This window comes from Hemitrygon akajei, chromosome 10 (assembly GCF_048418815.1).
Source record: "Hemitrygon akajei chromosome 10, sHemAka1.3, whole genome shotgun sequence".
Classification (NCBI taxonomy): domain Eukaryota; kingdom Metazoa; phylum Chordata; class Chondrichthyes; order Myliobatiformes; family Dasyatidae; genus Hemitrygon; species Hemitrygon akajei.
In genome coordinates this window covers 113,938,675-113,958,282 of record NC_133133.1, presented here as the reverse complement: position 1 = coordinate 113,958,282, position 19,608 = coordinate 113,938,675, and the positions used below count along the sequence as shown (strand labels likewise).

At 39.6% G+C, this 19,608-nt stretch overlaps 1 protein-coding gene across 10 annotated transcripts in view; it reads right to left on the bottom strand.

Annotated features, from left to right (window-relative positions):
- The window catches only part of osbpl8 (oxysterol binding protein-like 8), a 212,892-nt gene that overhangs the window by 90,578 nt on the left and 102,706 nt on the right, over nt 1–19,608 (bottom strand). Inside the window, exon 1 of one of the 10 annotated variants that reach the window (XM_073058771.1) lies at nt 3,034–3,093. The exons of 8 other annotated variants lie outside the window; for them this stretch is intronic. The gene's annotated coding sequence lies outside the window, so the exon portion shown is untranslated. Of the gene's footprint in view, nt 1–3,033; nt 3,094–19,608 lie in introns of those variants that run through there. One more of the 10 variants, XM_073058769.1, reaches the window with a different exon arrangement.

The following is a 19,608-nucleotide window of genomic DNA, read 5'->3' as shown; positions in this document are numbered from 1 at the left end:
GTTATTACAAATTAAACTATTCCCTCCACTTATATTCAGTTATAAGATATGTCACACAGGAAGCAATTTTATTCTTAGACCGCAATCTCCCTTTGGAATTCTTTTATACCAAGAACATCAGATATCTGGTTGAGAAATACGTTTTTTCTAGAGGCCCACCATATCAGTGGTGGATGCAATTTCGATTTCAACATTTAAGGGAAATTTGGATAGGGACTTGGATGGGAGGGGTATACAGGGCTATGATCTGGGTGCAGATCGATGGGACTAGGCAGATTAAGAGTTTGACACTGACTAGATGGGCTAAAGGGCCTGTTTCTGTGATGTAGTGTTCTATGACTACATCAGCATGTAACACTATTATGGTACTGACACCTGATAGCATGAACATTGATTACTCTAACATCCAGTAATTTCTCTCCCCTCCCCTTCTCTCTTTTTCCATTCCCCATTCTGCCTTGCCTCTTCTCCTCACCTCCCTCCGATTCCTTCTTACTCAGCCCCTTACCTTTTCCACTTATCACCGCCCAGCTTCTTACTTCATTCCAACCACCTTGCCTTCATCTGGTCTCACTGATCACCTGCCAGCTTGTGCTCCTTCCCTTCCTTTCACTTTCTTATTCTGGCTTCTGCCCCCATCCTTTCCAGTCCTGATGAAGGGTCTCAGCCCAAATGTTGATTATTTATTCCCTTCCATAGATGCAGCCTGACTTGCTGAGTTCTTCCAGCATTTTGTGTCAGGAACACCATTAAATAATCTGAACTCCCACTTAACCCACTGAAACTGGATCCCCATGTATTTCATGAGAACTGGAGTAGGCATGGCTCAAATGCCAAACATAATCAACACCTGATTTTCAAATTTCATGAATTAATAATAACCTCTCAGGCAAGACTTCAACCTATACATCGATAAAGTTTTCAGAACCCTTTGGGAAGGTGCATGCTCAAAATTCGGATGGGTTATAGTCCCTAAACATCTGTGGGCTCCAGAAGAGAGACATGAGCATGGATTCCCATGTAGTCCTGACCTAATGAGATGCCTAATACACAATAGCAAGAACAAATTCATTCAATTATTAACACTAGGACAAGGACCAGGGTGATGAAGATAACTTAATTTCATGGGGGATGGCTTGAAATCAACACTGGCAGATCTCAAGGATGTATGCTTAGCCCATTGCTCTACCCTCTCTACACCCACAATAGTATGGTTAAGCAGAGCTCAAGCGATACCTATAAATTTGCAGATGACACAACTATTGTTGGCAGAATTTCAGATGGCGAGGAGGCAGACAGGAGCAACATAGATAAGCTGGTTGAGTGTTGTCGTAGTAACAACCTTGCACTCAATGTCAATAAGACTAAAGAATTGATTGTGGATTTCAGGAAGAAGAAGTAGAGTGAACACACACTCGTCCTCATCGAGGGATCAGAAGTGGAAAGGTGAGCAGCTTCAAGTTCCAGTGTGTCAACGTTTCTGCGGATACATCTGGGCCCAACATATTGATGCAATTACAATGAAGGCATGACAGAAGCCTTAGGAGTTTGAGGAGCATTGGTATGTCACCAAAGACACTTGCAAATTTCTACAGATGTACTGTGGAGAGCAGTCTAACTGGCTGCATCATTGTCAAGTATAGAGGGGCCACTGCACAGGATCATAAAACACTGCAGAAAGTTGTAAACTCAATCAGCTCCATCATGGACACTAGCCTCCAGGTTTCTGTACCTTCTTCCCAATGGTAACAGTGAGAAGAGGGCATGTCCTAGCTGGTAGGGATCCTTAATGATGGACGCCGCCTTCCTAAGGCACCAGCATTTAAGACATTAAACAACATTTAAGAGAAATATGGATAGGTACATGGACGGAAAGGGTATGGAGGGATGTGGTCCAGCTGCAGGTCAATTTGACAAAGCAGAATTAGAGTTCGGCAAAGATCGAGATAGGTTGAACGGCCTATTTCTATGCTGTAGTGCTCTATGCATCTAACCAGCCAACCTATAAACACAACACAAGAAATCGTTATATCAAGAGGGGTATTTGTGACAACAATTGAAAAGTAAGCCTCCTCCATTAAAGCCCTGTACAACTGCTACTGCTTCCAATTTTTACTTCTGAAATAGTCACTGGGAAAGCATTCCTTACTCCAATGCCCAGCTGCAGAGAAGAAAATTCTTCACACTCTTTCCTTAACTCTCTGAATATTTTAAATCAATATTCTTTGTGACTGATGATTCAATGAGGAAACAATGATACCTTTCTCAATCAGAGGTCAGAGTTATTATTTATCCTCTTTTAGGCCTGCCTATTCCAAAAGTTTCTCCCCATGGCCACACTTAACATAATCCAAGTGGATGCACTTTCCAGTTTAATTGTGCTGTTTTTACTCTATAACGAACACTGCTCCAAGTGCAGCCTAAGAATTTCTTGCACAACTTTATCTTCACTATCTCCACTCTATTCTTCTGAACAAGCGAAACACAAAATATAACAGTTATTTTTATCTGTGACTTTATCGATGTTTATACTTGCTTATTTTATGTAGAGATCTTTGGCATCTTTTGAGCACATTTCAGTAACAAAGCAATTGGAGAGCTGATCTACATTTTCATCTCAATTTACAGTCCCTGAACGACACTTTGCTAGGGCTTAGTTGAGAATCAGATTAAAATTACAATTAAAAGTGAAAATACCATTAAAACAATATTCAGTGCTTGTTGAACAATTCAGTTAGCTATTAAACTTCTGATAACATACAACTAATTTGAAAATAATCTTTCCCCAGTTTGTTCCTGGAAAATTAATTTACATTTGCTTTCAAGAAACATTGTCCATTTCAGTTAATAAAGACTGACATCCTCACACTTACAAACGGTGACCTACCTCTTCCACAGAAGCTTAACAATAATTTTCTGCACAAAATACAAAGCAGTGGCAACCTGTCTAACTATGTATCAGTAGCCTTGCTCAAACCAAGATAATCCACAGTCTTTGCTTTAAAGGTAACTGTCTATAAAAAAATGACTTACACTCAAAATAATTAGCAGTTTGACTAAGGCAACGAAAGTGAATTGCATCCTGCTGAAATGAAGGACAGCCTCTACTCCGAGTGCCAGCTGTTCTTGACAATCATCCTTCCTATATTAATAAGCAACTCAGAATAATCACATCAGCATTAGTATGTGGTGGAAGTAGGTCAGATTTGACCTGTTTTCCAAACGGCAAGCTTTGCACTGCTTAGCATTAATCTGACAAGATATTATTCATCATAACGGTTAATGTGCAAGGACATTTAAATGTTCGACATGGACATTTCCAAATGCAGCTATCTATACTTGTTGCTTTTTAAAATACACCTGAACAACAATACTAGTAGTTCATGCAACAATCAAAATTCTTTGTATATCAGTTTGAAACCATAGAGTAATACAGAAGTCATTCAGCTCATCTATGTTTGATATGCACCCAGTGGCCACTTCATTAGACATACCCACTCATTAATGCAAATATCTAATCAGCCAATCATGTGGCAGCAACTCAATGCATAAAAGCATGCAGACATGGTCCAGAGGTTCAGTTGTTGTTCAGACCAAACATCAAAATGGGGAACAAATGTGATCTAAGTGATTTTGACTGTGAAATCCTTATTGGTGCCAGATAGGGTTGTTTGAATATCTCAAATTGCTGATCTTCTGGGATCTTCACACACAACAGTCTCTATAATTTACTGATAATGGTGCTCAAAACAATAAAAAACAACATTCAGTGGGTGGCAGTTCTATGGGTGAAATAAGTGAGGACATGGAAGATGAAATGCATGATGGAAAAGTGTGAGGTCATCCACTTTGCTGGAAAAATATAGAAAAGTGGAGTATTTTTCAATGGTGAGAGGCTGGAAGATGTTATGTTCAGAGAGATCTTTGTTTCTTTATAGATGGACTACTGACAGCGCTGACATTAGTTGCAGGAGGACTTTCATAATCTATTTTACTACTAATGAAGATCCTAGATGCTAAACACTTGATATTTTAATTTTAACACATAAAATCAAAAAAGTCATCCTCAAAGCACCAAGCACAAAATTCATTTTTTTTAGTTCTCACAGATAAAACGCAATGCTAGCAATAAATATTAAATAGGCAGAATTTATATTTTCATTCATTTTGTTTTAAGGTGTTATATATGGCTTTCAATAGGCCTATGATGGCTACAGACCAATCTTACTGATCTGGATGACTCAGAGGTGGGGGGAAAAGGCCAGAGAAGTGAGAGTGGGCTGAAATGGATTTCAAAGTAAAAGCACCAGTAATTACCTGAAAGAAAGTGTTTTGCAGAAAATAACAAAGGTGACACCTCATAAGATCTGAATTTGTCATAATCGCTGATTTCAACTAAATTGGGCATGTAGAGAACAAAAGTTGATAAATTTTGACATTTTTGTCTAGTAAAAGCAGTCTTCAATTTCCAAAAGTTCTTTCATGAGTTTATAATTACTTTTAGACTTAGTTATTTTTCAGAAACAAATACTGCACCATCTCCATGCATAGGAACACATTGTACCAAAATACATATACAGTGATTTCCTGTTAATTGGGCCACCTGTTAATCAGGCAACCACTTCCTTGGGCCAACTCTTAACATACAAAAACTAATTGAGAGAATAGCTGGGATACCCTTCATTTATTTGGGGCACTATGCTACTTAATTGGAACATGTTGCCAAACAGTTTCTAACTAGTGTCAGATGTATGTACTTATGTGGCTGTTAGAGCAAACAGTTTTTAAGTAGCATTAATTGCATGTGCTTGTGTTCAAAAAGCAGTGATTTTTGTCACTGATAGTTGCCGAGGAATAAACTGTAAGACAATTCAGAACTGTTTTGCTTACTGCGATTTCAAGCATTCAGGCTTGGATATGCCAGAAAGAGCTGGGAGTGAAAAAGAAACTATTTAATTACTTCAACAAGTTAGGCACTACGAAGAATCTGAAGGTATCGACAATCAATGTTAAAATAAAAATGAAGATTTCGAGGATGCAATCATCAAAAACATTGTATGAAGGCAGTCCATTATCTGCATTGTCTGTGCTGATTTTGTTCATTTACAGTCAATTAAAAGAACGCGGGCAGCATGCGATGAATTCCTCCTTCAATAATTATTAGGAACTAATACAATTTTATAGTACCCTAGTAGTATCGATAGTGTTCTAATTTGATCTGTATTTCATTCAAAAACATAATTTGTTACTCGGTTAAATGGTAGTTTGTACCTTTTTAACTATTTCCACTTAATTGGGCTAACATGTACTGGTCACAATGCATACGAAGGAGGGAGGGAGAGAGAGAGAGAGAGGGAGAGAGAGGGAGAGAGGGAGAGAGGGAGAGAGGGAGAGAGGGAGAGAGAGGGAGAGAGGGAGAGAGAGAGGGAGAGAGAGAGAGAGAGGGAGAGAGAGAGAGAGAGGGAGAGAGGGAGAGGGAGAGAGAAGGAGAGAGAGAGAGAGAGAGAGAGAGAGAGAGAGAGAGAGAGAGAGAGAGAGAGAGAGAGAGAGAGAGAGAGAGAGAGAGAGAGAGAGAGAGAGAGAGAGAGAGAGAGAGAGAGAGAGAGAGAGAGAGAGAGAGAGAGAGAGAGAGAGAGAGAGAGAGAGAGAATGAGAACAAAAAAAGTGAGGTTACTGTAATGTTCATTGTCCATTCAGAAATCTGAAGGCAGAGGGGAAGAAGCTGTTCCTAAAGTGTTGAGTGTAAGTCTTCAGGCCACTATACCTCCTCTCTGATGGCGTTAATGAGATAAGGGCATGTCCTGGGTGGTGGAGATCCTTAATTATGAATGATGCCATTTTAAGGCGTTGCCTTTTGAAGGTATACTCAATGATGAGGAGGCTAGTGACCATGATGGAGCTGGCTCATCATCACAAAAACAGTAATGGCTAGTAAATGAAACAAATGTACATAAACAAATTCAGGACTGACATATACTTAACATCCTAATTTGTCCTATCAACTTCAAAGATGTGTATTACTCCACCTTCAAAGGTCCCTTGTCTCTTCACCAATTTAGAAATCACTTTGTCCACTTCACCAGATTATCATCAGCTTCCTGAAGTCCCTTCTGTTCAGTTCAATGTTTTTTGGCCTATATAAGGTCATAAGACATCAGAGCAGAATTAGGCCATTTGGCCTATTGAATCTGTTCCACCATTCCATCATGGCTGATTTATTATCCCTCTCATTCTGCTGACATCTAATTGTAACTTTGATACCCTTACTAACCAAGAGCCTATCAAACTGATTTAAAGTCGCCCAAGGCAACAAAATCCACAGATTCATCACCCTCTGGCTAAAGAAATTCATCTTCATCTATATTCTACAGGGACAACCTTGTATTCTGAGGCTGTGCTCGCTGGTCCTAGACTCCCTCACTACAGGAAATATCTTCTCCACATACACTCTATCCAGGCCCTTCAATGATCAATAGGGTTCATTTATACTGTTGTACATTACTGAAATGTGTTAAAAAGGACAATAGCGTCTGACACTGACACTAAGGGACACCACTAGATCATTCCTTTGAATCACAAATATTTACTCCTCTTCTACTTTTAACCTATTTGAAATTTTCTGCTCAACAATTATAGTGGCTTTTTATGTGTTTAATATTAAGAAGCTTATTGTAGATACACAAAATGTTGGAGGAATTCAGCAGGTCAGGAAGCATTTATGGAGAGGAATAAACAGTCATCAGGATGGGAAAGGAAGAGGGAAGACGCCACAATAAGAAGGTGAGGGGAGGAGGTGGAGTACGAACTGGCAGATGACAGTTGAGACCAGGTGAGGGCAAAGGTGGGTGGGTGAGGGAGGGTGGAAGAAGTGAGAAGCTGGGAGGTGATAGGTGGAAAAGCTAAAGGCTGAAGAAGAGGAATTTGATAGGAGGAGAGTGGACCATGGGAGAAAGGGAAGGAGGAGGGGCACCATGGGTGGGTGAGAAGAGGAGGAGGAAGAGGGAGACAGAATGTGGAATGGAACAAAAAAAGGAGAGAAGGAAAAATTAATGGAAGTTGGTGAAATTGATTTTCATGCCATCAGCTTGAGTCTACCCAGATGAAATATGACGTGTTGCTCCTTCAAACTGACAGTGGCCTCATTGTGGCAGTAGAGAAGTCCGTGGGACCAACATGTTGGAATGGGAATGGGGAATGGAATTAGAATGGTTGGCCACCAGGAAATCTTCCCTGTTGCAACAGATCATCATCTGGACTCTCCTAGGTCTAAAGTACTAACATTGTAGTACTTTCTTATTGACCTACAAAGAGTTAAAATACACAAATACCACTTGCATTCAAAAAACCCACGGCAACTCATTTATTAGCTCATACTATTTCCAATGGCAATTAACTTTTCCTAGCTTATGGTTTAATCAGTTTCCTTCTAAGAACTCCTGCATTTTTTAAAAAATGTAATAGAATACTTCAAATCTTTGTCGGCTTCATTCTCAGTGTTATAATTTATTCAACAAATAAATAGGTAGTATTACAGATAACATTTCAGGTTGGAAGAAACCTATCATAGATTTTAATAAATAGCACTGTATCAAGACGAGCAGATGGAATACAGTGTAGGGAAGTGTATGGCCATGCACTCTGGTAGGAGGACTATTTTCTAAATGAGGTGCAAATTTAGACATTAGAGGTGCAAAGGGACTTGGACTCCTCGTTCAAGTTTCCCCAGAGGTTAACTTGCAGGTTGGTAGTAAGGAATGTTAGCATTCATTTCAAGAGGACTAGAATATAAAAGCAAGTATGTAATAACTTGGCTTTTTAAAGTATTGGTCAGAATGCACTTTGAGTATCCTGAGCAGTTTTAGGCTCCTTTTCTAAGAAAGGTCGAGCTGGCATTGGTGAAGGTCCAGAGGAGGTTCACAAGGATAATCCTGGGAATGACTGAGCATTTCAAATCTTTGTAGCCTTTATTTTCAGTGACAGAACTCAATCAATGCAAGCAATCACTTGTTTTGGCGAGGCAGCATGAAATAGCAGGGCCTTTTGTGACTTTTCTGAGGGCTTCAATCATCGTGACTGGTAATTGGTAACTGGTAACTGGTAATTGGTAAACTATTAAAACATTATGTTCAAGCAGAGCAGCAAAAGTTTGGAATTTTTAGAACAGTGAGCCTGACTTCAGTGCTGGATGTTGGAGTCCATTATTAAGGATGAAGTTTCAAGATACTTGGAAGCACATAAAAATATAGGTGTAGCCTGACTTAAAACACTTAAATCCTCATGACAATCTTGGCCTTGTCCACTACTTAACTTGCAATGTAATTCATAATTTGTTAGCTTTGTTGGTTGCTAGTCTGTAATTATTGGTTGATTAGTCTAGCTACTAGTCCATTACCATGCTTCTCTTCAGCCTCGTGACCAACTTCCTCAATAACATTCAGGGCCTTTAGGTAGCGGCTTGGTGATTACAATATTGGGCTGATGATGAACTTTACACTGTACTCCCATGTCATGGCAGCTCAGGAAATGGAAATTCTTAAATCACTAACAAATAATTTGCGACAGAATAAAAATTCACTATTACAAAATCTATGTGAAAATGTAAACACAAAATGAATACAGAAAATAGAGCTAGTTTACCAAGGAGAATAACTGCAGACTGTCAGTTTACAATGGGACCCTAAAGAGATTGGCTTTAGAAACCGACCTGGCAGTCTCTTCTAGCAATTGGTTAATTATTGTCACATATAACTGAGGGTACAGTGAAAAAGTCTATGCTATTCACATTTGTGATAGGGATGATTTTCTAGGAATGCAATTCCTCCATAACCTTGGGATAAAATGAGGTTTGTAACTGTAAGATTTATACATTATTTATGTACAATACAGTATTACCCTTGTTCCCCATCAGATTCCTCCAACTGTCTGACAATAACAGGCCAAAATAAATAGCAATAGTTGGTGCTACCATCTGAGATTGACTTGCTGCCATGGAGCTGACTAAACTCTCAATTCATCCATATGGGTTAGTTATCCTGTGCTAGACAGAGCTGTGCTTTACAGCTATTAAGGGAAAATCCGAGGGTTGGAAATAAATTTGCCTATTCTAAGCGAGCATGCAAATAACCACAAGAGCTCTTCTCACAAGAGCTGTGTGGATCAGTGGTCGTGCCTGTAGTAGGTTAAAACTGCGGACTCTTAACAATAAATACAAACACTGCACACAAGTCTGAGGAAAAGACGCCAATTCATGCAGAATTCAAATTGGAACAGAAATTTTAAAAGGTTTCTTGGCACAATTTTTAAAAATTTACTATCTTTGTATTACCTTCCATGTTAGACTGAAAAAGAAATTTTGCTTTCTGGTTTATTATGCCCATAATAAAATATAAATGGCCAAATTTAATAAACCCTTCAGAATCATATTGTTTGCACTTGAAACATCTGAAACAACAAATACACCATAGAATAAAGAAAAACTAATTTAAAATGAAAAGGATCTAGAAGTGGAAAGTAATGTATTCATTATTAAAAGCCTGAAAAAAAAGACAATGAGATACTTCTATTAGATTGTACAAGAGAACGGATTGCTTCAATTCATTCATCATTACAACTACTTTGGAGTAGAATAGAGTTGATTGCAACTGATGTTACCTAGCAACTAGTAAAGCACAGAAAAAAAAATCGATGTTGGTATTATACTTTGGTTGTTCATACCTCTCCTCTAACATCTTAATGAAGAATCCCATGAAAGCATTCTTAAATGTCCAAAACAAAATCAAAGGAAGATACACGAGAAAGATCAACTTGACACAACTGTAGACAAAATGGGAGTCACAGTTTTGGATTAATTTTCTTATAAAGTTCCATTTAGCTTTGCTGATTTGAATCTCGGCTCTAGGGCAATATACTGTAGAATCAATGGCCACTTTATTAGGTACACCCTATACCTAGTAAAGTCAAGTGAAGTCGCTTTTTATTGTTATTTCGACCATAAACTGCTGGTACAGTACACAGTAAACACGAAACGATGTTCTTTCAGGACCCTGGTGCTAGATGAAACAACACAAAACTACACTAGACTATGTGAGACAACTTGAGGCTACACTAGACTATGTAAAACTCAAAAACAACACTAGACTACAGACCTACACAGGTCTACATAAAGTGCACAAAACAGAGCAGGGCAGCACAATAATTAATTAATTAATTAATTAATAATTAATAATACACAAGACAATAGGCACAGTAAAGGACAAATTTCAATAATAACCGATGTAGATGTCAGTCTAGACTCGTGAGTATTGAGGAGTCTGATGACTTGGGGGAAGAAACTATTGAACAGTCTGGTCGTGAGAGCCTGATTACCTTGGTACCTTTTGCCAGATGGCAGGAGGGAGAAGAGTTTGTATGAGGGGTGTGTGGGGTCCTTCACAATGCTGTTAGCTTTGCGGGTGCAGCGTGTGGCCTAAATGTCTGATATGGTGGGAAGAGAAACCCCAATGATCTTCTCAGCTGACCTCACTATCCGCTGCAGAGTCTTGCGATCTGAGATGGTGCAATTTCCGAACCAGGCAGTGATGCAGCTGCTCAGGATGCTCTCGATACAACCCCTGTAGAATGTAGTGAGGATGAGGGGGTGGGTGATGGACTTTTCTCAGCCTTCGCAGAAAGTAGAGACGCTGCAGGGCTTTCTTGGCTATGGAGCTGGTGTTGAGGGACCAGGTAAGATTCTCTGCTAGGTGAACACCAAAAAATTTGGTGCTCTTAACAATCACAACGGAGGAACCGTCAATGTTCAGCGGAGAGTGATCACTCCATGCTCTCATGAAGTCAACAGCCACAGAGTGCATGTTCATGGGTCTCTGCTGCTGTAGCCCATCCACCTCAAGGTTCGATGTGTTGTGCATTCAGAACTGCTCTTCTGCACACCACTGTTGCAAAGCACAGCTATCTGAATTACTGTTGCCTTCCTGTTAGCTTGAACCACTCAGGTCATTCTCCTCTGACCTCCCTCTTTAACAAGCCTTTTTTTGCCCACAGAACTGCCCCTCAGTGGATGAATTTTGTTTTTGTATCATTTTCTGCAACAGTCTCTAGAAACTGTTTGTATGAAAATCCTAGGACAACAACAACTGAATCTATAAACTCTTCGTGGGTTTTCTGCTAGGTACAGGTATTGATTATAACCAATGTTTCGATGACAAACTCCGCCTCTTTCTTCAGAGATGATGCCTGGGTAAGTCTAGTCCAGTGGTATTTATACCCTGTTGTCCATCCCTTCTGATTGGTTAGTCTTCACCTTCTCCTACTTTGCTTATAATTGAATTCTAGTTTTTAGTTAGAGCGAGAACTTTGTCTTCGTTAAAATTCTTTTCCTCTAGTTTTATTTCAAGGATTTCCTTTACTAGGAGGTCCCAAAAGCCATTGGCATGGCACAGTAGTTTTGTGCCATTGAAGTCAATCCTATGGCCATTATGAATGCCTGGCCATATAGAGAGCTAGAATGCCTAAGACTTTTGCACAGAAATGTTTTTGTAGTCAAATTCTACCTTGAGATTCACTTTCTTGCAGACATATACAGAAAAATAAAGAAATACAATTGAATTTATGAAAAAAACTATACACAAACAACCAATGTGCAGAAGACAACAAGCTGTGCAAATAAAAAAAATAACACTGAGAACACAGAACAATTGTGCAAAACAAAATAATACTGAGAACTTTTATGTAAGACTGATCACATTGCCATTCCTGAATCAGAATCAAAGATAGGCTTATTACCATTGTCATGAAATTTGTTGCTTTGCAATAGTACAGTGGAAGACTTACAATTATTATAAGTTCCAAAGATAAGCAGTCCAAAGATGAATATTCTCATTTCTGCCCCTTTCCTTTCTAATGCTGATGAAGGGCCCCGGCCCAAATCATCCACTGTTTATTCCTCTCTGTAGATGCTGCCTGACCTGCTGAGTCTCTCCAGCATTTTGTGCAGGTTGCTCTGGATTTCCAGCATCTGCAGAATGTCTTGCGTTAATGAAGCAGTTCCACTGTAGATGGATAACGTGATGCGGTGGGAGAGGGGTGGAAAGGTGAGGATGATGCTGTTCAATCTGGTGTAACACACACAAAATGCTGGAGGTTCTCAGCAGGTCAGGCAGCATTTGTGGAAAGCAATAAAGAGTTGACATTTCAGACCATTTCAGGACTGACGAAGGGTTTTGGCCCAAAACGTCAACAGCGCTTCTCCTTATAGATGCTGCCTGGCCTGTTGTGTTCCACCAGCATTTTGTGTGTGTTGCTTGAATTTCTAGCATCTGCAGATTTCCTCGTGTTTGCCCTTCATCAGGACTTAGCTTTCCAGGAGCCGTTCAGATTGGACCCTGCTGCATAGTTGAACAAATATCCTCAGTTTTGTCACAGGGCACAGCAGAGTTTTCATTGCTGGGTGGCAATCTGGGTGAGACCCTGGGAAGGAAAAGGTTCTCTGATTCTGGCAGTGATCCTAAATGCAGAGAGACCCTCCCTACCCTCAGTGTGCTAAAGAATACAGCTCCAAGTCCAGATGTTTTTCTTGCTGCTTATATGACGCAATGTGCTTGAGATACTGCTGCAAGTAAGTTTTGGAAATAAACTTTACTTTGAAACAATAGCAAATTTCTACAGATACACTGTGAAGAGCTTTCTGAATGGTTGCATCACTGTCTGGTGGAGGCTCCAAAGCACAGGATTGGAAAAATTGCAGAGAGTTGTAAACTCAGTCAGTTCCATCACAGGCACTAGCCTCCCCATCATTGAGGAGATCTTCAATAGATGATGCCTCAAGAAGGTGGAATCCATCACCAAGAACCCTTACAACCTAGGACATGCCCTCTTCTCATTTCTACCATCAAAGAGGAAGTACAGGAGCCTGAATGCACCCACTCAACATTTTAGGAACAGCTTCTTTCCCTCTGCTATCAAATTTCTGAATGGACCATGAACCCATAAACATTATTATCTCACTATTTGCTCTCTTTTAGCACTACTTTTTTAAAAAAAAACTAATTGTAACATAGATTTTTTTATGCAATGCACTTTACTGCTGCCACTAAACAACGAATTTCACAACATATCAGTGAAAACTCTGATTCTGACATGAAGAAAGGCAGGTGATCTCATTGAATCACATATGATCCTGAAGGAGCTTGACAGGTTAGATGTTAAGAGAATTAGATGTTAAGAATATAAAGAATTAAGAGCATAAATAAATAGTGCAAAAAGAGAGCAAAAAAGAGAATCTAATGGCAGAGGGAAAAAAACTGTTCTTAAAACATTGAGTGTGTGTCTTCAGGCTCCTATACCTTATCTCCTCATTGATGATGATGCCGCCTTTTGAAGATGTCCTGATGCTAGGGAGGCTAAAGGCCATGATGGAGCTGGCTGAGTGTGCAACCCTGTGCAGTTTTTTCTGATCTCATGCAGTGGCCCCTCCATACCAGACAGTGATGCAACCAGTTCGAATGCTCTCTACAGTACATCTGTGGAAATTTGTTAGAGTCTTTTGGTGACATACCAAACCTCCTCAAACTCCAAATGAAATATAGCCACTGATGCTTTCCTATATGGGAATTAGAACAACAAGGCATGGCTCCAAAAGAAAGGGCCAGCCCCTGAAGATGAAAGGAATTTCTTTACTCAGAAAAATCATAATTTGGAATCATTCCAAAGTGCTTTGAAAAAGAGCCATTAAATATATTCAAGTTATAATTGATAAGTGTCAGTTCATCAGGAAAGTCAAAGATTGTGGGGAACAGATTGAAAAGTAGAATTGAGACCAAAATCAGATCAGCTATAATCTTAGTGAATGATGCAATAGGCTTGAGAGACTGCATGGCCTACTCCTGCTCCACTTTCTTCTGATGTTATCTATTCTTCACATCTTTCCAATGGCTTTTTCCTTGATCTCCAGCATTTCAAATTAAATGTTCAGCACTTAATACCTCATATGTCTACTTCTGTCCTTCAAAACCAAACTAAAGTCACTTATATATAATGCAGAGCAACAACTGAGCATGAGTAATCTGCCTTTATCAAAAGGACTCTGCAAATGTCAGTGTGTATATTTTTGCCATTAAGTGGGTGAGTGAGAGAAATATATAGCCATTTCTAAGAGATAGAACATTAGCACCTAAATCTACAACTTAGAATGAGTCCATTCTATTGCATTGTTTATAATAATGTTATAGTTCTTGTATAAATAATGCACTTATAAACTACAGGTGAAATGTAATATAAGACAGTTGAAAGCAAGTATTTGTGATTTACAGAGGAAATAAAAGCAAATGCACAACTTCTTTCAGCAATATTAATTTAAGTCTGCATTCCAGGCAGTTAGTTGCAGTAAACATGTTTTCAATGTAGTTACCAAGTAACTTTTAAGTGTTTTACCCTCACCATCTGGACATGCCCTCTTCACATTATTACCATCAGAGAAAGATTAGCTTTATTTGTCAAGTGTACATCAAAACATGCAGTAAAATGAATTGTTCATTGAGGATGTGCTCGGGGCACTTGTAAGTGCCGCCATACCATGCTCACAACTCACTAGCCCATCTTTGGATCACAGGGGGAACATATAAACTCTTTACAGACTACAGTGGAATTTAAGCCCAACCTTTCAGCTGCAACTGTGAAAAGGTGAAAAGTTATGCTAATTACTACGCTACCATGCTGCTCACTCAGTATAGGAGGCACAGAATCAGAATCAGGTTTGTTATCACCTGCAAGTGTCGTGGAATTTGTTAACTTAGTAACAGCAGTTCAATGCAATACATAATATAGAAGAAATAAATAAATAAACCGATTACAGTATACGTATATTGAATAATTAAAAATCGTGTAAAAAACAGAAACAATATATATTTAAAAAGTGAGATAGTGTTCATGGGTTCAATGTCCATTTAGGAATTGGATGGCAGAGGGGAAGAAGCTGTTCCTGAATCGCTGAGTGTGTGCCTTCAGGCTTCTGTACCTCCTACCTGATGGTAACAGTCAGAAAAGGGCATGCCCTGGGTGCTGGAGGTCCTTAATAATGGGCGCTGTCTTTCTGAAATACCACTCCTTGAAGATGTCCTGGATACTTTGTAGGCTAGTACCCAAGATGGAACCGATTAAATTTACAACCCTCTGCAGCTTCTTTTGGTCCTGTGCAGTAGCAACATCCCCCCCGCCCCACCCCGCCAATACCAGACAGTGATGCAGCCTGTCAGAACACTCTCCATGATACATCTATAGAAGTTTTTGAGTTTGTTTGTTGACATATGAAATCTCTTCAAACTCCTAATGAAGTATAGACTCTGTCTTGCCTTCTTTATAACTGCATCAATATGTTGGGACAGGTTAGGTCCTCAAGAGATCTTGACACCCAGGAACTTGTAACTGCTCACTCTTTCCACTTCTGATCCTTCTCTCAATGTTTTAGAAGCAGTTTCTTCCCCTCTACTGTAAGATTTCTGAATCACCAAAACTCCGCTTAGTTGCTCAGATAATCAAAGTTTAAAGTAAATTTATTATCGAAGTACATTCATGTCACCATATACTACCCTGAGATTCATTTTCTTGCAGGCATTCACAGTAGAACAAAGAAATACAGCAGAATCAACAAAAAAACTACACACAAAGACTGACAAACAACCAATGTGCGAAAGAAAATAAATTGTGCAAACACAAAGGGGGGGGGGGAGGAGAAGAGGGACATAAATAAATGGATGATGCTGAGAACATGAGTTGAAGAGTCTTTGAAAGTGAGTCCATAGGTTCTGGAATCAGTTCAGTGTTGAGATGAGTAAATAATAAAAGATTCTGTAAATGCTGGAAATTTTTAGGAACACACACAAAATGCTGGAAGAACTCAGCAAGTTAGGCAACATCTATGAAGGGGAATAAACATCAGATGTTTCGGGCCAGGACCCTTTATTGGGACTGGAAAGAAGGGAGCAGAAGCCAGAATAAGAAGGTGGGGAGGGGAAGGAATACAAGCTGGCAGGTGATAGGTGAATCCAAGTGACAGGAAGGTTGGAGGGTGGGGGAGGGGATGAAGTGAGAAGCTGGAAGTGGATAGGTAGAAGCAATGAGGAGCTAAAGAAGAAGAAATCTGATAGGAAATGTCAGGAGACAAGAGAAAGGGAAGGTGGAGAGGAACCAGAGGGAGATGATGGGCAGGTGAGAAGACAAGTGGTGAGAGGTTAACGAGAATAGGGGATGGAAAAAGAGAAGTGGGGGGGAGAGAGAGATTACTGTAAGATAGAGAAACTGATGTTCGTGTCATCAGGTTAGAGGCTACCCAGAAGGAATATAAGGTGTTGCTCTTCCAACCAGAGATTGACCTCATTATGGCAGTAGAGGAGGTCATGGACAGACACATTGGTACAGGAATGGGAAGTACCTGTAAACATGTGCTGGTGCCGACAGTGAAATAATCCTCGCCAGATCAAAGTTCGAGATGTAAAGACCATGAGCTGGGAAACGTAGATGATGAGATACAGCAGAATGGGTCATAAAGGGACCCACAAAGCTGGTAGCAGAGTTTGAAATTACAACTGACACCTGCAAGGATCTCACTTCAACCATAACATTATTTTTGTTGGCAATATAAATGCAAAGTTGTCCAGCAAGTCAGCCTCCACAACTACTGAGATTATAACTGGGCAGAAAAGAAGGGAAATGCTGGAAATACATCAATTATAAATCAGCATCTGTGGAGAGAGAATCAGAATGAATCGAAGACCCTCCTCCAGAATTCCCTGCTAACCCTGCTTCTCTTTCCACAGATTCTAACTATACAGTTAAATGTTTCCAGCATTTTATATATATTTCAAATTTCCAGCATCCACTAACTATTGTTTTAGCCCACCCCCCCACTCTACTCTCTCTACAGTCACAACTGTATGGCAAGATTCTACTCTAACTCCATCTATAAACTTGCAGGTGACTGACTCCATTGCAGTGGACCGCATCTTAAATATTGATAATTTGGAGTATGGAAGGAGATTGGCAACTTAGTGACATGGTGTCATGACAGTAGCCTTTCCTTCATTGACTTCAGGAAGGGGGCAGCACACATCCTGTTTATGTCAATGGTGCTGAGGTCAAGAGGGTTGAGAGCTTCAAGTTCCTTGGAATAAACATCACCAATAGCCTGTCCTGGAGATGCCATAGCCCCCTCCCACCCTAAGCATTCTCCCTTTATGCAGAAGGCACAAAAACCTGAAAGCACTACCACCAGGCTGAAAGACAGCTTCTATCCAGCTGTTGTAAGATTACTGAATGAACCTCCTGTATGATAAGATGGTCTCTAGACCTATTTAATGGCCTCTCAGCTTATTTCTCTTTCTCTGTAACTGTAACCCTTTATTCTGCACTGTTATTATTTTTCCTTGTAGTACCTCAATGCATGGATGTGATGAAATTATCTGTATGGATGGCATGCAAAACAAAGCTTCTCACTGTACCTTTGTACATGTGATGACAATAAAGCAATTTACCAATTTAGTTTTCAATTATTATAATTGGGAAGTTAAAATTAGAAAATGCAAGGCTAGGAACCTAAATTACAAGTTGACAATCAAACATAAGGGCTGAATCCTTCAGTGTTTTTCATTTCCAATGAAATAGAAAATCAGACACTGGGAATTTGCTTCATGCCAAATCCTCTCAACAGTCTGGTAAAAATAAAGCAGATGTTGTCATGTTTCCTGGAGGCTTGTTCATGTGATACAATTAAAATTACTCCAACAAAGACAAAATATGTCCTTCCAGCATCTGAAAGGAGAAAAACATCACTTTACTAAGACCTGTTCAGTGCATTCAAATCATATTTCCTCCAAGCACCCCTAGAAGGTCTTCCACAATAGTATCTTCTCAATCCGTAATCTATGCTAAATGTGGGCTTCTCTGTTGAGCTTAATTCTGTGCCAGCTTCATTGAATTTGAGTGCACTGAATGGAGGAGAAAGTTTGAAGGGCCAAATGGCCCAATTCAGCTCCTATGATTCCATGCAACATTCAGCCTTTCAAAAACAATGTTAAATTTATTTATTATTGAAGTACATATATGCCACCATATACTACCCTGGTATTCATTTTCTTGCAGACAATCATAAGAAAATTAAGAAATACAACAGAATCTATGAAAGACTATACAAAAACAAAGACTGACAAACAACCAATATGCAAAAGACACACTGTGTAAATTAAAAATAGCAATATAAATATAATTGCAAAGAAAGCATGACAGCGCCTCTACTTCTCAGGAGTCTGCAGAGATTCAGCACGTCATCAAAAACCTTGGCAAACTTCTATAGATGTGTGGTGGAAAGTGCGCTGACTGGCTGCATTATGGCCTGGTATGGGAACACCAATGCCATGAGTGGAAAATCCTACAAAAGGTAATGGATTTGGCCCCATACATCACAGGTAAAACCCTCCCAACTACTGAGCACATCTATATGAAACGTTACATTAGAAAAGCGGCATCAATCAAAGATCCTCACCTCCCAGGCCATGCTCTTTTCTCACTGCCTAATCAGGTAGAAGGTATGGGAGCCTCAGGACTCACACCACCAGGTTCAAGAACAGCTAGTACCCCTCAATCATCAAGCTCTTGAACAAAAGAGGGATAACTACACTCATTTTGATCTTTTTATTTATTGTTACTTTATACCTGCATTTGCACAGTTTGCTTACAGTTAACAGTTCTTGATGTTTATAGCTTACAGATCCTGTTTACTGTTACTGTTCTATAAATTTGCTACGTATGCCTGCAAAACAGAATCTCAGGGTTGTATGTGGTGACATGTATGTACTCTGATAATAAATTTTACTTTGAACTTTAATACTGAGAACCTAAATTGTAAAGAGTCCTTGAAAATGAGTCAGTGGGCCACAGAATCAGTTCAGTGTAGTGGTGATTGAAGTTATCCATGCCGGTTCAGAAGTCTGATGGTTGAAGGGTAATAACTCTTCTTGAACCTGAGGTGTGAGAACTAAGATTTCGGTATCTCCTGCCCAATGGCAGAAGTGAGAAGAGAGCATGGCCTGGATGATGGGTGAGTGGGGGGCTTAATGATGGATGCTGCTTTCTTGTGGCAGCGCTTCATAAAAATGTGTTGAATGGTGAGAAGGGTTTTGTCTGTGATGAACTGGGCTATGTCCACCACTTTCTATAGACCTTTCCGTTCCTGGGCATTGATGTTTCCATACCAGGCCATACTGTAACCAGTTAGGATACTCTCCATTGTACTTCTATAGAAGTTTGTCAATGTCTTTGGTGACATGCCAAACTGATTCAAACTTCTAAAAAAGTTGAGTTGCTGCTGTACCTGGACAGATCCTCTGATATAACACCAAATATTAGCTATTGTTCGAATTCCAAAACGTCAAGATCAAGCTCTTCCAGACAACACCAGATATCTAGGACACAGTTAACTCCCTGGATTTCCTACATGAGACAGGATATAGTATATTCCAGCATTGGAGGCAATCCAGTCAGTGCGCTCTAATTCATGTTACAACAAATCTTTGGAAGTTTTTTTATACACAAGATTATGATCCCTTTATGCTGGTATTATAA